Here is a 23,158-nt window from a genome sequence, read left to right as displayed (position 1 = left end):
GCTCACACCTGTAATCCCAGTACTTTGGGAGGTTGAGGCAGGCAGATCACTTGAGGTCAGGAGTTGGAGACTAGCCTGGCCAATGTGGTGAAACCCCGACTCTACTTCTAATTATTAATGAAGTGAAACTGCAAAAATTATCCAGGCCTGGTGGCGCGTGCCTGTAATCCCTTCACTTGGGAGGTTGAAGCAGGAGAATCTCATGAAACCAGGAGGCAGAGGTTGCAGTGAGCCAAGATCACTCCAGCCTGGGCGACAGAGTGAGACTATATCTCAAAACAAAACAACAACAAAAAGGGTGAGCGCATGATGTGATAGAAACTACATTGGGGGTTTGAAGTCGGACAGATCTAGTTCCAGTTCTTCCTCACTGAAAGTTAAACCAAGTTATCTAACAATCTGACGCCCAGTTTTTAAAAAAATCCATTGTTGGAGATAGTAAAAATAGATACTTTATAAACATCTCCAATGAGGAGCCTTTCCTGACCACCTGGGTTAAGAAACCACCTTCTGTGTCATGGTTCGCAGAGTTTATTGTACTTAATCTATTTTCATGGCTGTGTGGTCACTGGACTGAAAACTCTTTCGTGGGTGGGAACCAGTCTGAATTATTTCCATGAGTCTAGAGTCTGTAACATGGAATTTAGGATATTTTATGTCTTAAATGGTCACTCCTCTTTTACAAAACTTCTGATATCACTGCTTTCCTGACTTTTGCATCACGGTATACATTGGCTTATAACCCCCTCAGTTGCTGATCCAGACTCATTGCATCTGCATTAGATAATTCTGTGGAAGTGAAGTGCTTGATGCAAAGTGATTGATGTACATAATAAGCTCTTGGTACATTTGTCAGTTGGAGGAATTATTAACATAAGCCTGCTAATTTTATGTTGGTTTGTTTTTCCAGATGAACAGCAAAGATGTTCAGGATTGTGCTGAAAGAAACATTGATGTGAACCCAGTGATCAATGGAATTGTCAAGTACAGGTGAGCACTTCTGTGTTCCCAAGAAGACAGCTCATCTGGTTTCTTCCTGCATCTTGGGACACTCCTTCCCTGTCTATACCACTGACTCTTGCTCTGGTTGTTGTACTATTATACGTGAACAGACTCTTAATTCAGCACCTATAGCCTTTTGTTGTGCTTTTTTGATGTGTCTGCCTTCTTCATTAGACTATGGTATCTTTGAGAGCAAAGACTATTTTTCCTTACTCTTTGCATATCCTGCATCTGAGACACTACTTGAAATATGGTTGGCATCACTGAAGGTTCTTTGATTCAATTAATATTTTGTAATCACCGTGTGGCAAAACATTCCCCTTCCAATCTGGTGCTAGTAGAGTATATGCTATCTAGGCACCATGTGTGTGGCTTTTGTGTATCAGGTGTTCAGAAATATTTCAAGGCAGTTGTAAGATATTTGAGGACAAGAATTATTACTCCTATTTCTATGTCATACCACACAGTAGCTGCACAGTTTTAAGATTATACCATCGCCTAGGGTAATGTTTTGTAGAATCAGTCCTTCGTGTAACAACTCTAGTGTTTTTGTACTGTTGATGATTTGCTTAAATTTTATTCAAAAACTATCACTTGCTATAAAGTAATTGTAAAAATAAATACAGTGGACGCAAAATAATGTGAGTTTTTATAAAAATAAATTTTAAAATGATATATAAAACATTTTTTTTTTTTGCAATGCCTGCCCTAACCACTTCTTACACGTCATCTTGACATCTCTTTGAGGAAACACTGTTTCCTCATTTTACAGATTTAACATACTGTATTATTTGATGCCAGAGCTAACAGGCTATATCATAGGCAGTTTCCAAAGTTAATTATGCCATTTAGTTTGTCTAGGTTTCTTTTGCCTCTCTCACTGATCCATTTGGCTGTAGTTTTCATCCCTTTTCTAGTACACACAGCTAGCTCCTCATCCTACCTGGTTTCTGCATATGAGAATGCAGAGGGCTGAGAGAGGGAAAATTGTTGTCACTTGGAAAAGGCATTTAGGAAAGAAGCTACCGTTAGAGGGGAAAACAAAATGAAGGATTTTTAAAAAACGAGGACTTGGATCAGCTGCCTCCAGGAGAATAGCTTTAAGAAAATAACAAAGGTGTTTAGAAGAAATCTTATGGAGTTTGCCATGGGATGTGTGATATCAGCAGTCTTCTCCAGTTCCTTACAAATGACCCAAAGTGGTTCTAATATGGTAGTTTGTTTGATTTTTTTCTTTTACATTATAAAGCAATTGCATCGATAAAAGCTTGGACTCCATTTTAGTGTGACACTCTTCCTCATGATACCAGTGAAATGTATTGATTGTGTCCCCAATTGTTACATAATTTGAAATAAAAACGTAACTTCTTGATTTATTGTTTTTTAAAGATGTGATATGGTACTGTGGTTATGTTGTTTTAAAACATTCTTATCTTTTAGAGAAGTATACTGAAAAATGTACAGGTGAAATGATATGCTACTGGTATTTGCTTCAAAATCATCTGAGTGTGGGGTAATTGAGTGCATAGATGAAACAAGATTGGCTATAAATTGATAATTGCTGAAGCTGTGTGATGGATGTTTGAGAGTTCATTATACTATTCTCTATACTTTTGTATATGTTTGAAATTTTCCATAATAAAAATTGAAAAAAGTATTCTTCACAGTTTACTTGTAGGCCCCCTCTAGACTTAAGTGCAGAAGGCTGATCAGAAGACAGATCCACAGCCCAGAAAGATTCATTCCTCTTCTCCAAAAACCTAGCTTTTGTTCTTGAGCTAAACTTGTTTGCAGACTGCTCTTCCCTGAGTGTGAATTTTTCCTTGCAAAGCCCCCAGTTCTACATGCCAAAGGATTTTATTCCCTTCAGTATGTCACACATTACCAGAACACTTTAAACCCTAGTGATGGACCATAGGTTTAGGTTCCAGTTGGGACACTCATTCTACTATTTACCTTTTTTAAAAGGCACTGAATATTTTTTTCTGATTGCAAAATTAATTCATCTTAATTTCAGAAAAATTTTAAAATTCCAAAATAATAAAAAACGAATAAATCTAGTATTTGATAGCACAACAGGGTGACTATAGTCAATAATTTAATTGTACATTAAAAAATAACTGAAAGTGTAATTGGATTGTATGTAACACAAAGGATAAATGCTTGCGGTGATGGATGCACCTTTTACCCTGATGTGATTATTACACATTGTGTCTTTATCAAAATATCCCATATACCCCATACATATATATATATCTACTATGTACTCACAACAATTAAAAATAAACATTTAAAAAATTATTACATGTAAAAAATCACACATGATTCCTTTACACAGATAACCGAATTTAAATATATATTTCCAGTCTTTCTATTTACAAATAAAATATATGTAATTCAAACAAGGATAGCATGGGTGGCCTCATCCAGAGTATTTCCAAATAATCCATGATCTTTTTATTGTTAAGCATATACCATACAGGCATCTCGCCATTCCTTAGAATTTTTTAGGCTAATGCTCGGCCATAATGGAATTTGTACTGCTTTTGCCTTTTGCACAAGTACAAAAAGCATAGCAGAAAACTTGGGTCTGAAATCTAGACCAAGCTCTAGTCACCAGGACCTAGTGCAGGGTGGAATAGGCCTGTTTTGTGTTTGCTTTTGTTTCCTGATTCCCACACAGATTTTTTACTTACCAAGCACTGAGGCTGGGGACAAGCCATCAATTTAGACGGGGTGCTCTTGTAATAAATCATACAATTGCAGTGTATTGGCTAAAAGTAGGCCTGTTACTAGTTTGTCTGTTTTCCAGAAAGTCGTCTTTGTCTTCTCCACCGTATCACTGCCTGCAAGCTCTGCCCCTCATGAAGTTGCTGCTCCTCTGGGCACAGTGGTATCCAAGTGGTAAATAAGGATACTACCACTCTGGACTCAAAAGGGAATCCTGCTCTCCCTTTTCTACCTTCTTACCCTATAATGTGCCCACACCCTTCCCTAATTTCCTACAGCACCATCAGAGACTAGGCCGTGACTTTTAATGAGATTTTACTGAAGATTACCAGATAATGTGAGGGAAATGTAATACAAAAAATACGATTTACAACTACTGCACAGTGTATACTAGAAGGGCCAGACACTGTAGCTTTTGTTGCTAGACTAGTTCTCTGACCCAGGCTGACTCCAAATGGCCTAGAGAAATCCGTCCATCCTCCAACCCCTACCACTACCAAAAACTGAGAGTTTGCAATTTCAAATTATGGACACTGATATTCCCGTACCTGAGGAGAGGGGAGAGCTGTTCTCTCAACTCAGTCTCCAAATAGCACTTGAGGTGTCTCAAACTTCTATTCCCAGAGTTAAGGCTATAAACCTGAAATCAATGAAATGAGTTAAAGGTCTAGAAAGTTAAGGCTATAAACCTGAAATCAATGAAATGAATCAAAGGACTAGAATGTGGTGGGTTGGGAATGGAAATTCAGTTTTATCTTACTCAAAAGCTCATGCTCTTTAGATGAAGATGATGACAATATCGCATAATGAATTCAGTGGTTCTCCTCTGTACTGGATGGTAAACATGGAGAACCGAAAGCCCATCCGTGGTCCAAGAAGATCCATTAACACTGTGACCTGTGTAAGCATTCACAACAATGTGAAGAAGCAGGCCAGGACCTCTGGGAGTTTAGACTTTGGGGCTAGTGCTGAGGGGATAGAGGGTTCAGGGCAGAGTTGGTAACAATTATATTTCTTATATCTACTCATTCAAACTTAGACCTCATTTCTTGGGTGTTAAAAGAAGACATATGTAGTAGACTGCAAAAGTTATTCTTAGCAGGTGGTTCCAGTGGTGGCGTCACGCACCCTAGTGGACATTTTAGGAGTTAGCTCAGTCCTAATGTATTTTTAAAGAAAAGTTTATTACACTGTTTTCACATAAATTATTTGAGCTGAAAGTCAGATGGGGGCAGGGGAGGTTCTGTTAGCTCCATTTCAGATGAGAAAACTGAGTCTCAGCAAGGTTAGGTAAAATGATACAGGTCACGCTTCCAATACAGAACAAAGCTGGGATTAGATACCCAGGTATGCAGAATGCTGTTGCCATTCTGCCATAAAAAATGGCTGCTCTTGGGCGGGCGCGGTCTCTCATGCCTGTAATCCCAGCACTTTGGGAGACCGAGGCGGGCGGATCACGAGGTCACAAGATCGAGACCATCCTGGCTAACACGGTGAAACCCCGTTTCTACTAAAAATACAAAAAATTAGCTGGGTGTGGTGGCGGGCACCTGTAGTCCCAGCTACTTGGGAGGCTGAGGCAGGGGAATGGCGTGAACCCGGGAGGCGGAGCTTGCAGTGAGCCCAGGCACTCCAGCCTGGGCGACAGAGTGAGACTCTGTCTAAAAAAAAAAAAAAAAAAGCATAACGTGTGAGATGATTTATATGTTGATTTGCTTCATTATAGTAGCTATTTTACTATCTATATATATCCCATAACATGTATACCTTAAATATACACAAAATCTATTTTAAAAAGTTTACTATTACATTTGATTTAGAGCAAGGAAAACTTTCACAGAAACACTTGCTGTCCAAGACTATTTACATTTACCTTTTTCTAATTCTGAATTAAATCTTAGTACTTAATATATGAAGAAGGGGCCTTCATCATGTTTCAGTCAGTAAAATTTTGAGTTCTTTAAGTTGTATTTTTCCATCTAGCTTTAACCTGGTAATAAATAATCAAGTATTTGCATTGATCTAGTTCCTCCATCCTTACAACTGTGCTTTAGCTGTGATAAAGCTATTCAGAACTTTAGGCCAAGAATTCTGCTACCTCAGGGTATGTGGGTTGAGCAAATCAGAAATAGCTCCGTCTTTATGGAATTCTCAGTGTATTGAGGAGACATTATACATTCCAACAAAATGTACTAACTATTTTTTATGATAGTGGGGATTCAGTCGGCTCTGCTAGCTCATAGTACAGGGAACTAATCTATATGAGGCGAGGGAGAAGAGAAAAACTTTCTTGGAGGAAATGCCATGTAATTTGACATCTGAAGGATAAATAGGATTTAGCCAGTAAAAGTAGTGAAAGGGTATTTAACAGAGAAGGAAGAATAAATGTGAGGTTCTGGAAGACAGATAAAATATGGTGCTTTGGGGAACAAGAACTTGTTCATTATGTCTAGAATGTAGTGTAAGGGTATAAAAGAGAAGAAAGGATCTTCTGGAGATGAAACTGATTGGGTAGAAAAAGCCAGATTATAGAGAGTCTGATGTGACTTGTTCAGGGATTTGAGGAAAGGAGACATGACCTCAATCCGAAGAGTAGAAAATTGTTTGCTAAGGGGCTAAGAGGAGGCTGTGGTAATAGTCCAGGTGAGAAATGATGGTGACCTGAACTAGGGTATTGACTATGTTGAAAGAAGTAGATACATTCAAGAAATATGTGAGCCAAGCACAGTGGCTCATGCCTGTAATCCCAACAATTTAGGAGGCTGAGGCAGGAGGATTGCTTAAGCCCAGGAGTTTGAGGCTGCAGTGAGCTATGATTGTGCCACTGCACTCTAGTCTTGGCGGCCAAGCAAGGCTTTGTCAAAAAAAAAAAAAAGACATAAATATGTGGCATTTAAAGGAGTATAAGTTGATTAATTGGATGTTGGAGATGAGAAAGAGGTGTGGATATCAGGGATATATTTTTAGAATATTTGACTGGAGCAACTGAGTTGATGGTGTGCCATTCCCTTAGATGGAACCTAATAGAGGAAAAATATAAAAGCACCTACTTTCTGCTCCAAAAGAGAAGTGGTACTTTTAAGTCAGGAATCCTGTACTACTGGTACCCAAGGGGCATTAACTTGGAGATGTTCAAAAGGCCGGAGATACCCTGATGTGCAGCCTAGGAAGGAAGAATGAGCCAGATGTAGATTTTGGAGTCATCGGTGTATGGGCAGTAGGTGAAGAGGATATAAATGAGATCATCCAGTAGAGGGTGTAGAGAGAGGACAGTGAAGATCTCTCTGAGAGGTATCAACGTTTGAGGACTTCCAGATGGTTATGTAACTGAGTATTTCATATTTCTAAGAAAAAGAGAATGAGTTATTATTTCTTATTTTGGTTACTCCTTTTCTATTTTTTCCTTTTCTCCCTGTTCCCCACTTCCTGCTTAGTCCTTTAGAAATTCAGTTATAACCTTTTACCTCCACTTCACCAGACACTTCCTACAAGACAACTTCATCTAACTATGTGCTTAGAAGCTCCAGTGTGGAGCTCTCTCCCACGAGGAGACTGCCACGAGGACAACAGTCAATTTACAACCCAAAGTATGCCTGCTACAAAACTCCCCCACCTGGAGAGCTTCAGCCACCTTTACAACCTAGTTCTGTCCATGAAGAAACCAACTCGACTGCCTGGTAGATGAAGCAACAGAGTGAGCATGCAGACCCCCACCTCTTTGCTTCCTCTCCTGCATGCCATTTATGCTAGTCCCCCTTTGAAAAGCATGCACTTTCTGCTCTAAAAGTGAAGCGATACTTTTTTTTTTTTTTTTTTGAGGCGGAGTCTCGCTCTGTCTCCCGGACTGGAGTGCAGTGGCCAGATCTCAGCTCACTGCAAGCTCCGCCTCCTGGGTTTACGCCATTCTCCTGCCTCAGCCTCCCGAGTAGCTGGGACTACAGGCACCCGCCACCTCGCCCGGCTAGTTTTTGTATTTTTAGTAGAGACGGGGTTTCACCATGTTAGCCAGGATGGTCTCGATCTCCTGACCTCGTGATCCGCCCGTCTCGGCCTCCCAAAGTGCTGGGATTACAGGCTTGAGCCACCACGCCCAGCCGAAGCGATACTTTTAAGGAAGGAAGTCTGTACTTCTTTCCGCAAGCTAGGTTTTGAATAAAAGGTCACTTTCTTTATACCAGACCTCACTCTTGTTAATTGGACACTGTGCAAGTGGCAAGCAACTGAACCTGCATTTTAGTTACAGTTTTGGTGGCCCATAGGGGGAAGTTCTGTGTGCCCTAGGCGATCCAAGCCTGTCAGCCTGGTTTCACCACTGGGTCAGGCGTGGGGTCGCCTGTGAGTGCCAGCTGCTCTTGGCTAGCAGACCTGTGACAGGACCATTAGGGAACTTCCCAGCAGCTGCCAGAAAGGCTTTTGTTCTTGGTGAACCTCCCTTTCACTTCCTAGCATGATGTCTGCTGCTTTCAATGCTTCACGGGTACAAAGAAAGTGACCTCTGAAGAAGCCAGCAAACTCTGGAATTGAGTGAGTGAGTTAGAGTGCACTTGACCACTTTCTGCCTCTCTTGGGGTGCTGCTGGGGCCCTGCTTTATTTAGACTTGGCTGATAGTGACACCATTTCATCATTTTATACATTTACATTTGTTTGTATGTGCAGCACCAAAGGAGCATTTTCTGGGCTTGGACTCAGCTGCCTGTGGAGCCATGTGGAACTGGGGTAGGGGATTCAGGACCTCACCCAATCCCTTGATTGGTGATTCATTCGGAAGCATGCTGTTTGTTTCCATGTGTAAATGTATGACTTTGTGTATGAGCCTGATCCCTTTACTCTCCACCTCCAATTTCACCCTTCTGACTATCTGGGAGAGCCTCCCACTTGGGGTACTGAGACTGTCTTTAATGGAAGATAAATGAGAATGGTGGGGGTAGTGACCCTGCACTGTGTGATGGCTGGAAGACTCCCAAGTTTCCTTTCAGTCACTTTACCTCCTTTCTTTCTCATTCCCCACTCATAAAACCTTCTTCCCCTCCTTTCTTTCTCATGCCCCACTTGTAAAACCTGGCTTCTGTGTGGAGGCCTGCCAGGCTATATCTTTCTCTTCTTTTCTGCCTGCTTTAAATCTGCTGTTACTAAGCTGCTGGTACTGAGATAGGACTCATTATTTGTGGTCTAACTAGAACGTAAACATTGGAAACTCATTTGAAACTGAAGGGAAAAAGGGTAAAAGGTTTCTTTTTAAAAAAGCCACCACAGAGAGTGCTTTACCAAAATTTAAGTTCACAGCTTTTACTGGATTATGTATTGGGGCAAACAAAGTTTAGCCATGTAAACAGTTCCAATTTCATGAAAGAATAGCTTAGTAGTGTGAATTTCACCATAAAGTGGTGAGTTTGCATATTTTTTGACAGTAACTAATTTGTTATTAGTTCAATGATAACTTCTAAATCTGAGTTATTGACAAAATGCCCATATGTTTAACTTTAAGGTTCTTACTTAAACACCTAATGTTTACAGGCTTTAAAATGGTTAACAGGGAAATAACTTTAAATAATGACCATCTTTGTGTAATAGCTCAGTTTTCAGAAGTAATCTAAATAAACTGTTAGAAATGGGAAAGTTGGGTACATATAAATGACATAAATGCTTGTAAGTAGACTTACTGTATACTTTAAAATCTTAGAATTGTTTTGAATGCTTATTGGATGTCTGGGTCATTTCCAATTAAAAAGGGGTTATTGTATGGGAAACATGTTCCAAAACTTGTGGAAAGGTTCTCATCTATAAACTGCTAATATCTGATACACAGTTCACGACTTCTTGCTTCCTAGGTTTATATAAAATGTACCAAAGAACATGGGTTCTTATTGTGTCTGGAATTGGTTCCTTCCGGTGGGTTCTTGGTCTCGCTGACTTCAAGAATAAAGCTGTGAGTGTTACAGTTCTTAAAGATGGTGTTCTGGAGTTTGTTCCTTCCAGTGCCCAGACTTCAGGGTTGATTCCCTCATCAAGCAGGGGACAACAAATGGGTAACTTGTTCCCCATATTCATGTAGATAATTGCTCCAGCTTTGGCTAATACATCCCTCCCTAATAAGGGTGTGGGACTTTCAGGCATAACAAGAAAGGCATGTGAAAAGAGCAAAGTCTCCCAATTACAACTGAGGAGGTGGGAGAAATACCTGGTTACAGGATGTCCCGGGATTCCTCGGATGGTAACAGACCTTGAGTACAGTTGTCCAGGACAGGAGATTAACACTGAGAAAGTTGCGCCAGTGTCCAGAAGGAAGTCAATTTCCTGGCCCTCGATGGTTAAACGTACCCGGGGCTCAGTGGCAGTGATGACATGAACCGGCGCTTGCCCTGGGCACCCTCAGTTCTGTTGTTGGATCATCTGGTTGGGGGCTTCTGTCCCAGAGAACCTTTGTCCTCTGGGGCAGTGTGCCTTCCAGTGATTGCCTCAGCATAGTGGACATGGGCGAGGGGGAAGCTTGTTTCTCATAGGACAATCTTTTTTAAAGTGTCCTTGTAAACCACACTGATAACAAGCCCTACCAGTTGATTGGCCTGCTTCATTTTCTGTCCTCTCTGAACCACCAAGGTTTGTTTGTCTGAGGGCCATGACTAAAGTTGTGGCCTTTCTCTGATCTTGCTTTTCCTTTTGGGCCTGTTCCTCTTGTTCCCTATTATAGAACTCCGAGGTTGCCAGGTTTAATAATGCCTCCAGATTGTGTTCAGGGCCCAGGGCTTGCTTTTGGAGCTTTCTCCTGATATCCGCAGCTGATTGGGTAATAAACTTATCTTTTAGGATCAATTGATCCTCAAGTGAGTCAGTGACAGGGGAGTATATTTTCTTAAGGCCTCCCATAGCCCCTCGAGGAAGGCAGAAGGATTTTCTTCCTTTCCCTGAGTTATGGTGGACATCACTGAATAATTCATGGGCTTTTTCCTAATTCTCCTTAGTCCTTCTAGAACACAAGTCAGCAGATGTTTACGACTCCAGTCCCCATGATCTGAGTCAAGGTCACAGTGGGGATTCATACTGGGGACAGCTTGCTGACTGGTAGGGAATTTGTCCCTTTCTTCAGCTGTCATTCCATCATTTACTTGACTAAGATACCAGGTATCTCGAAACTCTCGGGCTGCAGCTAAAGCCGCATTCATTTCATTAAATGCCAGGGTTTGATCTAACAATAGCATGACATCTCTCCAAATGAGATAGAAGGTTTGCCCTAGACCCTGTAGGACATCTGTATACCTATCAGGATCATCTGAAAGTTTCCCCAGGTCTGCCTTGATCTGCTTTAAATCAGAGAGGGAGAAGGGGACATGTACCCAGGTTGAGCCAAATTCCCCTCCCCCTACAGCTTGAAGGGGGACATAACCGATAGCCTGGGGGTGTTTGTGGTTCTTTGGAGATTTCTTTGTTTCCTTCCGGCAGGGGAGATTAGAGGAGGCTTATCATTAATAGGAATGGGAGCTATAGGGAGGCTAGGATATGGATAAGCTGAGAGGTCCTCCTGTGGGATGTAAATTGCAAGCTTTGCATAGTTGTGTATTCTCCTTCAATGAAAAGAAAACTTGGACATAAGGTATTTCACTCCATTTGCCTTCCCTCTTACAGAAAAGGTCAACTGCAGGATAGTATTGTAATTTATACTTCCCTCAAGTGGCCGTTTTTCCCCACCAGAGAGAGAATATTGGGGCCAGGCCGTACTGCAGGAAAAAAATGAGCCGCCTCTTTTTCAGGGTTTGCGAGTCAAATTGGTCCCAATGGCTTAGGATGCATTTCAAGGGTGGGCGTCTTGATGCCTGTTTCCCATCCGAAAGACAAAACCACCCGCGGTTTTGTTTGTTTGTTTCTCCCCCTGCCCAAGAACCTGCAACGGTCCCTGGACCCTGCTGATTGGAATAGTTGCACTCCCCGACGCAGCAGCAGAAACATCTCTTGCCCAATAACCCGCAATGGTCCCTGGACCCTGCTGATCGGAATAGTTGCGCTCACCGACACAGCAGCAGAAACACTAGTTTTCCTCCTAGATCACAAGGAGGACCGAGGAAGGTCGGATTTAGTGGCCCTTACCGATGCATTCTCGAAAACCTACACCCTTGCCTGTCCTCCTAGACCACAAAGAGGACTGAGAAATAGTGGATTTAGTGGCCATCACTGACATTCTTGAAAACCTGTTAGAGTCCTAAGCATTCTCCTGTTAGTATTGGGACTTTACCCCGTCCTATAAAGATGTTATGCCCCAAAAATGAAGTGGAGGGCCATACTCTGAGGGAGGGGAGGGATCTCCAGAGTTGGAAGAGTGATATCTTTTGTCCTCATTTATATGAATAGGAAGGATAAAATTTCTGAGGCTCCCCATATCCTAGCTTCAGGAATATCTTTTGTTAGGCCTGCTAGTCTGAGGAGGATCCTCAAATTCCAGATAAGATAGTCCCCTGCCCCAATGGGGCTTTGGGCAAAAATTATGTCCTTTTAATTGGTGAGCCCAGGTACCTAAAGAAGGTAACAGAGTCCTGGAGTTTATAGTAGAAATCATTCTTACAGGAGAAACTAGAAAAGCACCAGAGACAGGGAGTAGTTTTTTAGAAGCGGGACTAGCCTCAGAGGTGAGAGGAAGTTTATCTGACAAGCATTAGAACCCAGGAGGCAAGGGTCAGGATAGATAGGATAGACGGGTGAGTCTCGCTTGGGCAACATGACTTTGAGAGTTCTGCTCATGGCCACAGGGTCAACCAACTTGTTGTCGGGACCCCAGAGCTGAATGGCTTTCCTCTCTGTTGACCCTTGGCTCAGCCTGGAAGTCCAGGAAAAATGGAAGCTTGTTCCAGGCAAAACAATGCTCCTAACTTCGAAGAGTCGGGGGTTGTTAGAGAGCCCTTTCCCAGAAAGCCTGACACCTGTGTCTTTAGTCTGGCAGCCGCGCTAGTCGCTTTTAACTGGCCGACAGGTGCCCCGTGTTTATCCCCTGAATTCTAAGGAAAAATAGGACAGAATAGCAAGCGAAAGGGGTCCGATGGTACTCACCGCTTGGTGATAGTCGACAGTCCCATCTGGGTCGCCAAAATGTGTCTGGAATTGGTTCCTTCCGGTGGGTTCTTGGTCTCACTGACTTCAAGAATGAAGTTGTGGACCCTTGCGGTGAGTGTAACAGTTCTTAAAGATGGTGTGTCCGGAGTTTGTTCCTTCTGATGTTCAGATGTGTCTGGAGTTTCTTCCTTCTGGTGGTTCGTGGTCTTGCTGACTTCAGGAGTGAGGCCACAGACCTTCACAGTGAGTGTTACAGCTCTTAAAGGTGGTGCATCTGGAGTTGTTTGTTCCTCCTGGTGGGTTGGTGGTCTCGCTGGCTTCAGGAGTGAAACTGCAGACCTTTGCAGTGTTACAGCTCATAAAGGTACTGTGGACCCAAAGAGTTAGCAGCAGCAAGATTTATTGCGAAGAGCAAAAGAACAAAGCTTCCACAGCATGGAAGGGGACCGAGCAGGTTGCCACTGCTGGCTGGGGGTGGTCAGCTTTTATTCCCTTATTTGGCCCTGCCTATGTCCTGCTGATTGGTCCATTTTACAGAGCACTGATTGGTCCATTTTACAGAGTGCTGATTGGTCCATTTTTAGAGTGCTGATTGGTGTGTTTACAAACCTTTAGCTAGACACAGAGAGCAGATTGGTGCGTTTTTACAGAGTACTAATTGGTGTGTTTACAAACCTTTAGACAAAGAGCGCTGATTGGTGCATTTTTACAGAGTGCTGATTGGTGCGTTTACAAACCTTTAGCTAGACAGAAAAGTTCTCCAAGTCCCTACTCTGACCCAGGAAGTCCAGCTGGCTTCACCTCTCATTATTGAGAAAAATAATTTTGACTAACTCAAAAGTTATCTAAAAGTTAATTCAAATTATGGAGTTGAAAAGGTTATACATGTAACTTTCTGTATTGCTTTTTAAGTCCTTGTGCTATTAAGACAGGGCTTTGACTCTTGGGTCTAAAAAGGGTACATGATAATGCCATGTCTAGCCTTAATTCTTGTGAGCAATTAAAATCCTTTGGAAGCTCAAAAATGACTGCTCTAGGTCCTTCTGGAAAGGTCAATGGCAAGTGGCCCATCCCGTAGCTCAGTAGGCTTTGGCCTTTCACAAGAACAGCCAAGGTGCAATTCCCAGCTTAGGGAATAAGTCCATTCTGGTTTGTTATTTGTGTGACTTTTGGCCATTTATTGATTCTTTTTCACTTTATGGAAAGCTTCTGATTTCCTGTCTTGAAATTTTCCTTTCCCTGAGCTTTTGAAAATCACTTGCCTTCTTTTCAAAAATGCCCCATGCACCTATGGTTAAGTCATACCCTTGGTTAAGGCTTATTGATTTCATGTAGGAGGTTACCTTTATTTTAAAAAAATAAAAGTCAGAAATATTGGCCCTTTGTCCTAGCTGAAAGCTGGTAATAAAAGATTTAAAAATATATATATTTTTGAGAGCTCTGTAGTTAGAAATTAACTTAAAGGTGATATTTGGGCTATATGTGTACATATATTGTTTTAAAACCCCTGCTTGCCCTCTAAAAACTTCTCAGTCAATGGAATTCTGTCTGATTCTCCATTTACTCCTGTCCAATCCTCCTTCCTCTTGTATCTAATATTTTATCTCCCTACCAGATCTGCTTCTGTCTGTGTATGTATATGTGTTGTATGTGTAATGCTTATATAAAAGAGCTCTAATTAATTGGCTTAAAGAAAAATAAGTGCTTAAATCAAATATTTTTCTAGAAAAATAAAAACTGTAATGCCTATTAGTTCACAAGACTGTAGTAATCTTTGGTAAATAAACCTAGTTTTAAAGGTTATTGATAAAATAAAACTGTATTCAACGTTTAGACATTTGGTCTAAATTAGGCAGGTCAGATACTGTTTTCTAGATGCTTTAAGGTCATAAGCTGCTTCTATGTCTTTTAATCATTACTTAACTTGTCTGTTTATAGCCAATTAGATTCTCTAGTTAAGGCCTGGGGACATAGAGTTAGCCAGTTTCCCTGGCTTAGGCTGGGAAGAGTCAGACATTGTCTGAGGCTCTGTCTTTGTCCTGGGCTCCATAATCTGATTGATACATGGTTAAAATTGCTTACTTACTGGGTTTTTCACCAAAAATAAAAGTTGCGGAGAGTTAACATTGTAACACGTAACTGAGACTACTGAAGAAACAGCTTTACATGCAAGGTGTATAAGGAAGGTAGAATGTATTTTTAGTAAAAGGTTATAAGAAGGCATATAATTATGGTTTTTGTTAAAGGAAATGTAATTTTGTCTAGTCCAGAGGTTTTTAAGGATTTTCCTAAGCTAAAAGAATAATAGAACAAACTGAGAGCTTAAGCAAGTTGTAAAAGAGTTTTAAGAGATTGATCTTGTAAAGGAAGTTCTGTGGGTGTGGGCAAGTAGGCTAAAATTTGTAGGAGGCTATTTAGTTTTTCTGAAAATTAAACATTAAAATAAAAGCACACTGATGCAGGGCCAGAATCTGGGCCCATGTGTTGAATTACAAGGTCTTCTTAGAGTAGTGATCTGCTCTTTAACGGAAAATTGTAAAGAGTTTTGAAAGGCTTATGGAAATTTTAAATTATGATCAAACTAATTAAGATTGGACAGATTTGTTTATAAGGTTTTATTAAGAATTGGGTTTAACATTAATAGCACATAAATGCAAAGGTGAAATTTGGCTTTTTCTTTTGAACAAGATTTTCATGTGATATTAAAATATAATGAAAGATTTTTGTTTTCCTTTTGAGTAATGATAGAAAAAAGAAGGGAGAGAAAAGAGATTCAATTGTCCTCATGCTGTCTTTATTGGGTTTTGTTTGGAAAGCTGAGTCTGCCCTCTATCAATGAGTAAAGATTTTTGAATTTAAAGAACTTTTGAGTTGTTTTGGTTAAATAAATAGCTTATAGTGAGCTGGGAATCTATTTTGTAATATCAGGTGTTTAAAGCTTTGATATTAGATAAACTTTTCAAAGTCAAGTTCTAAATTAAGCTTTTTTTCTGACCTGGTTAACTCTTTAATTAGGTCCCATGAAGTCCAAAAGAGATATATTGGCTTATTTGGTATATTAAAGCCATACAGGAAGCACTGTTACATATAAAATGGTGTTTAACTTTCTTTCTTTGGGTTATATTCATATAAAAATGTTATTGGTATGTTTTTCAGAATTGTATAAGATGCCCATAATTCTGATGTCTCAGGGTATGTTATCAGTAATAATTAAGATTGCTATGTTAAATTATTGTATGCCACAGAGATGACCAGATTTCCTTGTCAATTGTGTCTTTATCTGTGAGTGTTCTGAGATTTTATCATCCATAATTGTTATTTTATTTTGATTCTTTTCAAAGGCCTTTTTATAATCAGCTGTAGGATTCTGACAGGTATTCTTGAATGCAGGTTTCTAATAACTTTGGAGATTGTGACACTCGAATGGACAAAAAATCTTCCAAGACTCCCATAGAGAGCTAATATGTTCATGAATATTGAGCAGAACAGGAGTTAATTGCATAGACTGAACTAATAGAAGACTGATCTTTATATGACTTTTTGTTTGAAGCATTGCTAATTCTTTTGTTTCACAGAGTCCAGAAACCTTTTTCTCTTTTGAGCTATTTACAGCTTTTAACAATTGGGTAAAGTACACTCGTGTGAGAAAAATTTGGAGCATATTTCTTTTATTACCAGCTTTTCTGATTTCCCCAGAACTTGAAAACTATTTGTAAGTATACTTAGTTTATAGCAGTATAATTATTTACATAAATTCAATAAGATTCTGTTCTCTTTTGTAACAGGACACCATTGGAGACACTGGTTATTTGACCAAGGCTTTAACTGGATTGGCATACTTTCAGATATGAACAGATGGCTTTAACAAATCAAAGTTGACTTATAGAGCCAATTAAAGCCCCCTTGGGAAAAACTGGCCTAATACCTTGTCCTATTAAAAATCTGTTTGCCTTCATCACATACAGAGGCCTAGCCCATCCGCAGTGCTACCTTCTGGATGGAACACAGCTGTTTAACTAAACTAATCCATTCTCATGGACTAGACAGGGCTTATGACCACCTTCATGAGTATTCATAACTCTTCTTGTAACCTTTTAAATACATATTTAGCCATCCTGTAATCATATCCAGTTACAATCCAGAGACTTGGGCACCTTTATTTGTTAATGGGGAGGAACCCCCACAGAGGGAAAGCCTTGAAGGTATAGGAAGATGTAGTAATCAATGGAAGAAGAGCCTGAGAGGGTGGAAGGACTTGGGATGTGAAGCACAGTGAAGGAATTTATCTTAGATGGGGGAAAATTACCCCTTCCACTGTACCAGGAGGGAAGGAGAAAAAACTGGATAGGTATAAGGAAGGTTGGTAGATTTGTATTATGAAACTAAGGTATGTTACACCTGAGATATTCATTTCCCTTGGAGAGGTAATAGAGTTATCCAGTGAGTATGAGGCGAGAAAGTGTGAGTAATATAAGAGGTTAAGAGAAAGTGGGGGCAGTATTGATGTAGCTCTGTGGAGAATAGGAAAGAGCTGACTGAGGAAAAAGCGAGAGGACAGCAGGTGAGGAGTGGGGCTGGAAAACATCTGTGTGGTGATAAATGGCTACAGACCCATAGAAGCTCTATTTAACATGACCTTGTTTCTTACAGCTCAATGCCAAACTAAGCAAAACTTGACTGCTTCCATTCCAAAAGCACGCCTCTCTTTGAATATGTTTATTTGGATTTTATACTCTTCTTAAAGAAGCTCACAATCCACATATTCAAAGTTTGTCTCATGATTAGTCCTACTTGTTAGTGAATGGTATGTGTATGTGTCTGATGCCAATGGGCAATGAGATGGAGAGGAATGTCAGTGGGGGGATGTACGGAGAAGTCCTGAAGGAAAGGAGAACAAACTTGGAGCTGTTAGGTCTTATCATGACCTTCAGTATGGGGGCCACATCCTCAATAGGACAATCTGTGGTTTCAGTGCTCTGAAGCTTCTGCTGCGCTCCCCTGGCTGCAGGAAACTGACTGACCTTGTTGAGGACTACATTGAATGATCAGATACCTAAAGATTAGCTGTCCCAATTAGGCCATGCTACCATCTCTGTTATTGCCACTGTTTAGTTGGAGAGTCAGACAAGTACTTCAAGGAGCTGTAGGATTCAACAGTGCAGTTTCACTTTAAAGATAATTCGAAGCTAGAAGACATGTCATGGCTTCCAAAATCAGGATTTTGGAAGAGACTATAGTGACATAGTTACAACTAATTAACAATTTTCATATCCTGTGAAATTTGCAATGAACTCTGAAATAGGTATTCCTAATATATTTAGCAAACATTTAGCAGTCGCTATGTACCAGGTACTCTACTATACTATTTAATATATTAAGCAACTGAATTGTCATAAAAACCCCATGAGGTCAGAACTACTATTTAATATGCCGTTTTATAGATAAGAAAACTAAGAAGTTAAAATTTGCTCACTCTCCTACAGCAAATAAAGGGTAGCACTGTTTCAAATCCAAGCAATACAACTCCAGAGGCTGTGTTCTCAACCATGTGCTATGTTATACATTCTACTGTTGTTTTTTAATCTTATCAATAATGTTGGGTGAATGGAATCTTCAACACATAGAAAATTTCCCAATGTCATAGAGCTCATGTACAACAGAACCAGGATTTTAACTTAGTTTTCTTATTCCACAATTATCTTTTCCCATTTCATGCCAAGTATGAAGTATTAACATTGTAATTATTTATTCATCTAAATCTGAACCTGTGACCTTGCAAAGCCTCCCACTCCTAATACTTTCCCTCCTTCTGGGGTCCTTGGTGAATTGTCATTCACCAAGTTACTCAGAACATGGCAGTAACTAAAGACACACCTTACTATATCAATACTCTATTGCCATACTTTCCTGTTAAAGATGAAAATCCACTGTGAATCCTGCAGTTGCCTAAAGTACTTATCTGACTCACTCACTAAACTGTGATTGTGACCAAGAGGGTGACATGGCTATTTGATTATGAGGAGGAGCCAGTAGACAGGGAGAGAATGAAGACATAGGAAGATGTGGTGATAAATGGAACAAGATCCTGAAAGGGTAAAAAGACCTGGGAGTGTCTATCCTACCTGTATACCACACTGTACCTGGTATATACTTCTACTGTGTACCCTGTCACAATCCTTGTAGTTATTTGTTTCCAGGGTTCCCCTACTAGACCATGAGTTGTTTGAAGAAAAGAACCCTGTTTCATCCATTTGAATCTCAAGTTCCTAGTGTGGTGTCAGGCATTATTTATTATGACTTCCGAATGGGTTAAGTTTGTATAAACTCATTGGTACAATAAAATATATTAAACATTCACTGTTGTATACAAGGGATTGGGCTGGAGAAGCTGCTTTTGTAAAAACTGCTTTTTCTGTGGCTCACCAGAATTTCTGTGTGCACCAAATGTTCCCCGCGGAGTATATAACACGTATAGCCCTTTGTAGTTCGCAAAAACATGTCTGCATGTATTATGATACCTAATCCTCACACTGTCTCTGAGAAGTAGTTGTCCTATTCTGTAAAATGGGGAAACCAAGAATCAGAGAGGTTAAGCAACTTTTCCACAAACAAAGGTCAAAAATGTTTGAAAATGTACCATTCGGTGATACACATACACACACACCACACACACACACACACACACACACAGTGTTTCTCACTACGGTCAGTACTAGTGTAGAGGCAACAAAAAGAGGAGGAGGAAAGGTTTTAGTTTTAGTTTTTTTTTTGGTTTTGGTTTGTTTGTTTTCATTCAGGATACTACTACTTCTGGGCCATGAAGTCCAGAACTTACCTTTTTGGAGTCTCATGTGGGGCATGTTTATAACTGGCCTTTTTAAATTAAAAATCTTGGCTGGGTGTGTGGCTTACATTTGTAATCCCAGCACTTTGGGAAGCTGGGACAGGATGATTGCTTGAACCCAGGAGTTCGAGACCAGCCTGGGCAACATAGTGAGACTCTTATCCCTACAAAATTAAAAAATTAGCCTGGATGTATGGATGTCTTCTTTTGAGAAATGTCTGTTCATATCCTTTCCCCACTTTTTGATGGGGTTGTTTGTTTTTTTCTTGTATATTTGTTTGAGTTCTTTGTAGATTCTGGATATTAGCCCTTTGTCAGATGAGTAGGTTGCAAAAATTTTCTCCCATTCTGTAGGTTGCCTGTTCACTCTGATGGTAGTTTCTTTTGCTGTGCAAAAGCTCTTTAGTTTAATTAGATCCCATTTGTCAGTTTTGGCTTTTGTTGCCGTTGCTTTTGGTGTTTTAGACATGAAGTCCTTGCCCATGCCTATGTCCTGAATGGTACTACCTAGATTTTCTTCTAGGGTTACCATCTCACACCAGTTAGAATGGCAATCATTAAGAAGTCAGGAAACAATAGATGTTGGAGAGGATGTGGAGAAATAGGAACACTTTTACACTGTTGGTGGGATTGTAAACTAGTTCAACCATTATGGAAAACAGTATGGCGATTCCTCAAGGATCTAGAACTAGATGTACCATATGACCCAGCCATCCCACTACTGGGTATATACCCAAAGGATTATAAATTACTCTACTACAAAGACACATGCACACGTATGTTTATTGCGGCACTATTCCCAATAGCAAAGACTTGGAATCAACCCAAATGTCCATCTGTGACAGACTGGATTAAGAAAATGTGGCACATATACACATGGAATACTATGCAGCCATCAAAAGGATGAGTTTGCGTCCTTTGTAGGGACATGGATGCAGCTGGAAACCATCATTCTTAGCAAACTATCACAAGAACAGAAAACCAAACACCGCATGTTCTCACTCATAGGTGGGAACTGAACAATGAGATCACTTGGACTCGGGAAGGGGAACACCACACACTGGGGCCTATCATGGGGAGGGGGGAGGAGGGAGGGATTGCATTGGGGAGTTATACATGATATAAACGTTATGCACATGTACCCTAGAACTTAAAGTATAGTTAAAAAAAAAAAAAAAATTAGCCTGGAGTGTTGGTACACGCCTATAGTTCCAGCTACCTGGGAGGCTGAGGTGGAAGGATCACTTGAGCCCTGTAGGTCGAGGCTGCAGTGAGCTGTGATCACACCACTGCACTCCAGCCTTGGTGACAAAGCAAGACTGTGTCTCATAAAAATTGATTTGTACTTACAACAAAATGGTAATGATTTAGTATATGCTTTTGAGCAGGATTTTTATAACACTCCACGTCCAGTTTACATTGATATGAATAGTCAATTGGATGGTGTTTCAGAGCAGGACATTCTGGGATCTTTATGAAAATCCATATTATACTGTTAATTTGATTGGATTTTGAAAGGGCATTAAGTTAAAATTACTTTTAAAAGTGGGTGTAACACAGCAAAAATTAATACTCAAAGTTGAAGTGAATCAGTTAGCATTTGATGGTCTGCAGAAAAGAAAAACATTTAGTGTCTAGGCTGTGCTCAGAATTCTGTACAGCATCAGGGCCTAGTAATTAGAATTCAGAGGAGCTGCACTTAAACTAATAGATATGGAGTATCTTTCTGACTTTTCCACAGATAATAAAATGTACCAGATTTCAAAAAAATATTTGAAGCAAACAGAGCCACTGAAAATCTAAGTGGTGGCAGTCAAGTAAAATGAATGAGGTTTGGGGAGTTCACATTACCATGAATGAAAACTGGCTCAACCATTTACTATCCATGTGATCTCAGCCAAGTTACTTGACCTCCCTGATCTGCAGTTTTCTAATCTAATGTGAGGATCATAATAGTACCTAGTTCATAAGCATTATCTCCTCTGAGAATTCTTTCATGGCTGCCTAGGTTAAGGGGCCCTCATCTGTTTCCCAAGGTCCTCCATGCTTATTTCTGTCATAGCTCTCCTCACAATTTCATGTAGGTGCAATTCTACATGTAGGCAGAATTGTCTATCTTTCTATCTAGGTCTGTCTGTCTGTCCACTAGAATATGAAGTCTTTGAGGCCTGAAGCCCAGCTTGAGTCATCTCTGTATCCCCAGAACCTAACACAGTGCCTAATATTTATTGAATGAATTATTATTACATTTGCTACTTGCTCAATAAAGTATTGCTATCATTGTGTCAGTTTTGCCCTTATTGGAAAATATATGTGAACAATGAATTGACATAGGACACATCTGTATTAGAAATTCTCTTCACTTGAGATTTTTATATTCTTTACCCCATGTTCCCATTTTTGGAAGCTTCTGTTTTGGACTTCTTGGCTTCATAAAGAACTTCGGTCAATCTGTTACTCCTTTTCCTTCAGATCTGATCTTACAATAAAACTGCATTAGATAATTCACTGAGGGTTTCTCTGATAAACAGTGATTGAGGTATAGAGAAGTCCCACAAAAATGGTATGTGTTTGGATGCGTAGTTGAATGAATAGAAGCCTGTCTAAATTATTTTATTTTGAGAAGGGATACCATTCACTATTACCTGGGAAGAGCCAAGGATGTGAACCCACTGACCAGTTGCATTGTCAAGTATAGGTGAGTGATTTCAGACTCACAAGGACATAGTTCTCCTGAATCTTCTTTTTAATTTGTTGGCCATTCCTGTTTCTATTTTACTGACTACTTTTGTTTTCTTCATCCCTTCCTCCATGCTATTTGCACAGATTGCTAATTCAGCACCTATAGCACTTTTCTATGCTTTCTAGTACACAGATCTGTCTCCCACACCTGACTATAAGATCCTGAAGGAAAAGAACCAGGTTTCATTGGTCTTTGTAAATCCAGCATCAAGGACACTGCCTGGATCATGCTAGGCATCACTAAATTTTTATTTCTTATACTGTTTATTTTAAAATAATTTAGGATTCACAAGAAGTTGCAAACATAGTTCAGGGTTACAACTTCTGGAATGGTAGTATAAGGAGCTTGGCAAATCCTTTCCCCTAGAAAAACATATCTGAAACTAGACAAAGTATTTGGAGATTGATCAGAGGGCTTATAAAGAATTGAGAAACTTTTATTCAATAAAATCTACTGAAACTCAGTAGGTATAGCAGAAAGTTCCGGCATTTGAGCCACAGGGGATGCTCCAGAACCCCCCATTCCATTTTTGTATTGCTGAATAACTATTTCAGATTTAGTAGCTGAGCGGCAGCAGCTGAGTGGTAGTTCCCATCTCCTCTGCAACATGAATGTTGCAGAAAAGCTCTTCATTTGGTTCAGCAGTCCATTGGCAGTACTCAATGTCCCCAGGTGCCTGTGTTGGGCAAAACATAATTACAGACAAAATCTGCCAACCAGAAAACCTGTCCACAAAAGTAGAAAAGAAGGAAAACAGTTTTATTATTGAATAGGCATTAAACCAGAATGCAATGTGTATCAC

The sequence above is a fragment of the Trachypithecus francoisi genome, unplaced genomic scaffold, assembly GCF_009764315.1.
Source record: "Trachypithecus francoisi isolate TF-2019V2 unplaced genomic scaffold, Tfra_2.0 Lachesis_group6, whole genome shotgun sequence".
Classification (NCBI taxonomy): domain Eukaryota; kingdom Metazoa; phylum Chordata; class Mammalia; order Primates; family Cercopithecidae; genus Trachypithecus; species Trachypithecus francoisi.
The sequence above is the reverse complement of the archived record's forward strand: the minus strand, read 5'-3'. Positions refer to the sequence as shown.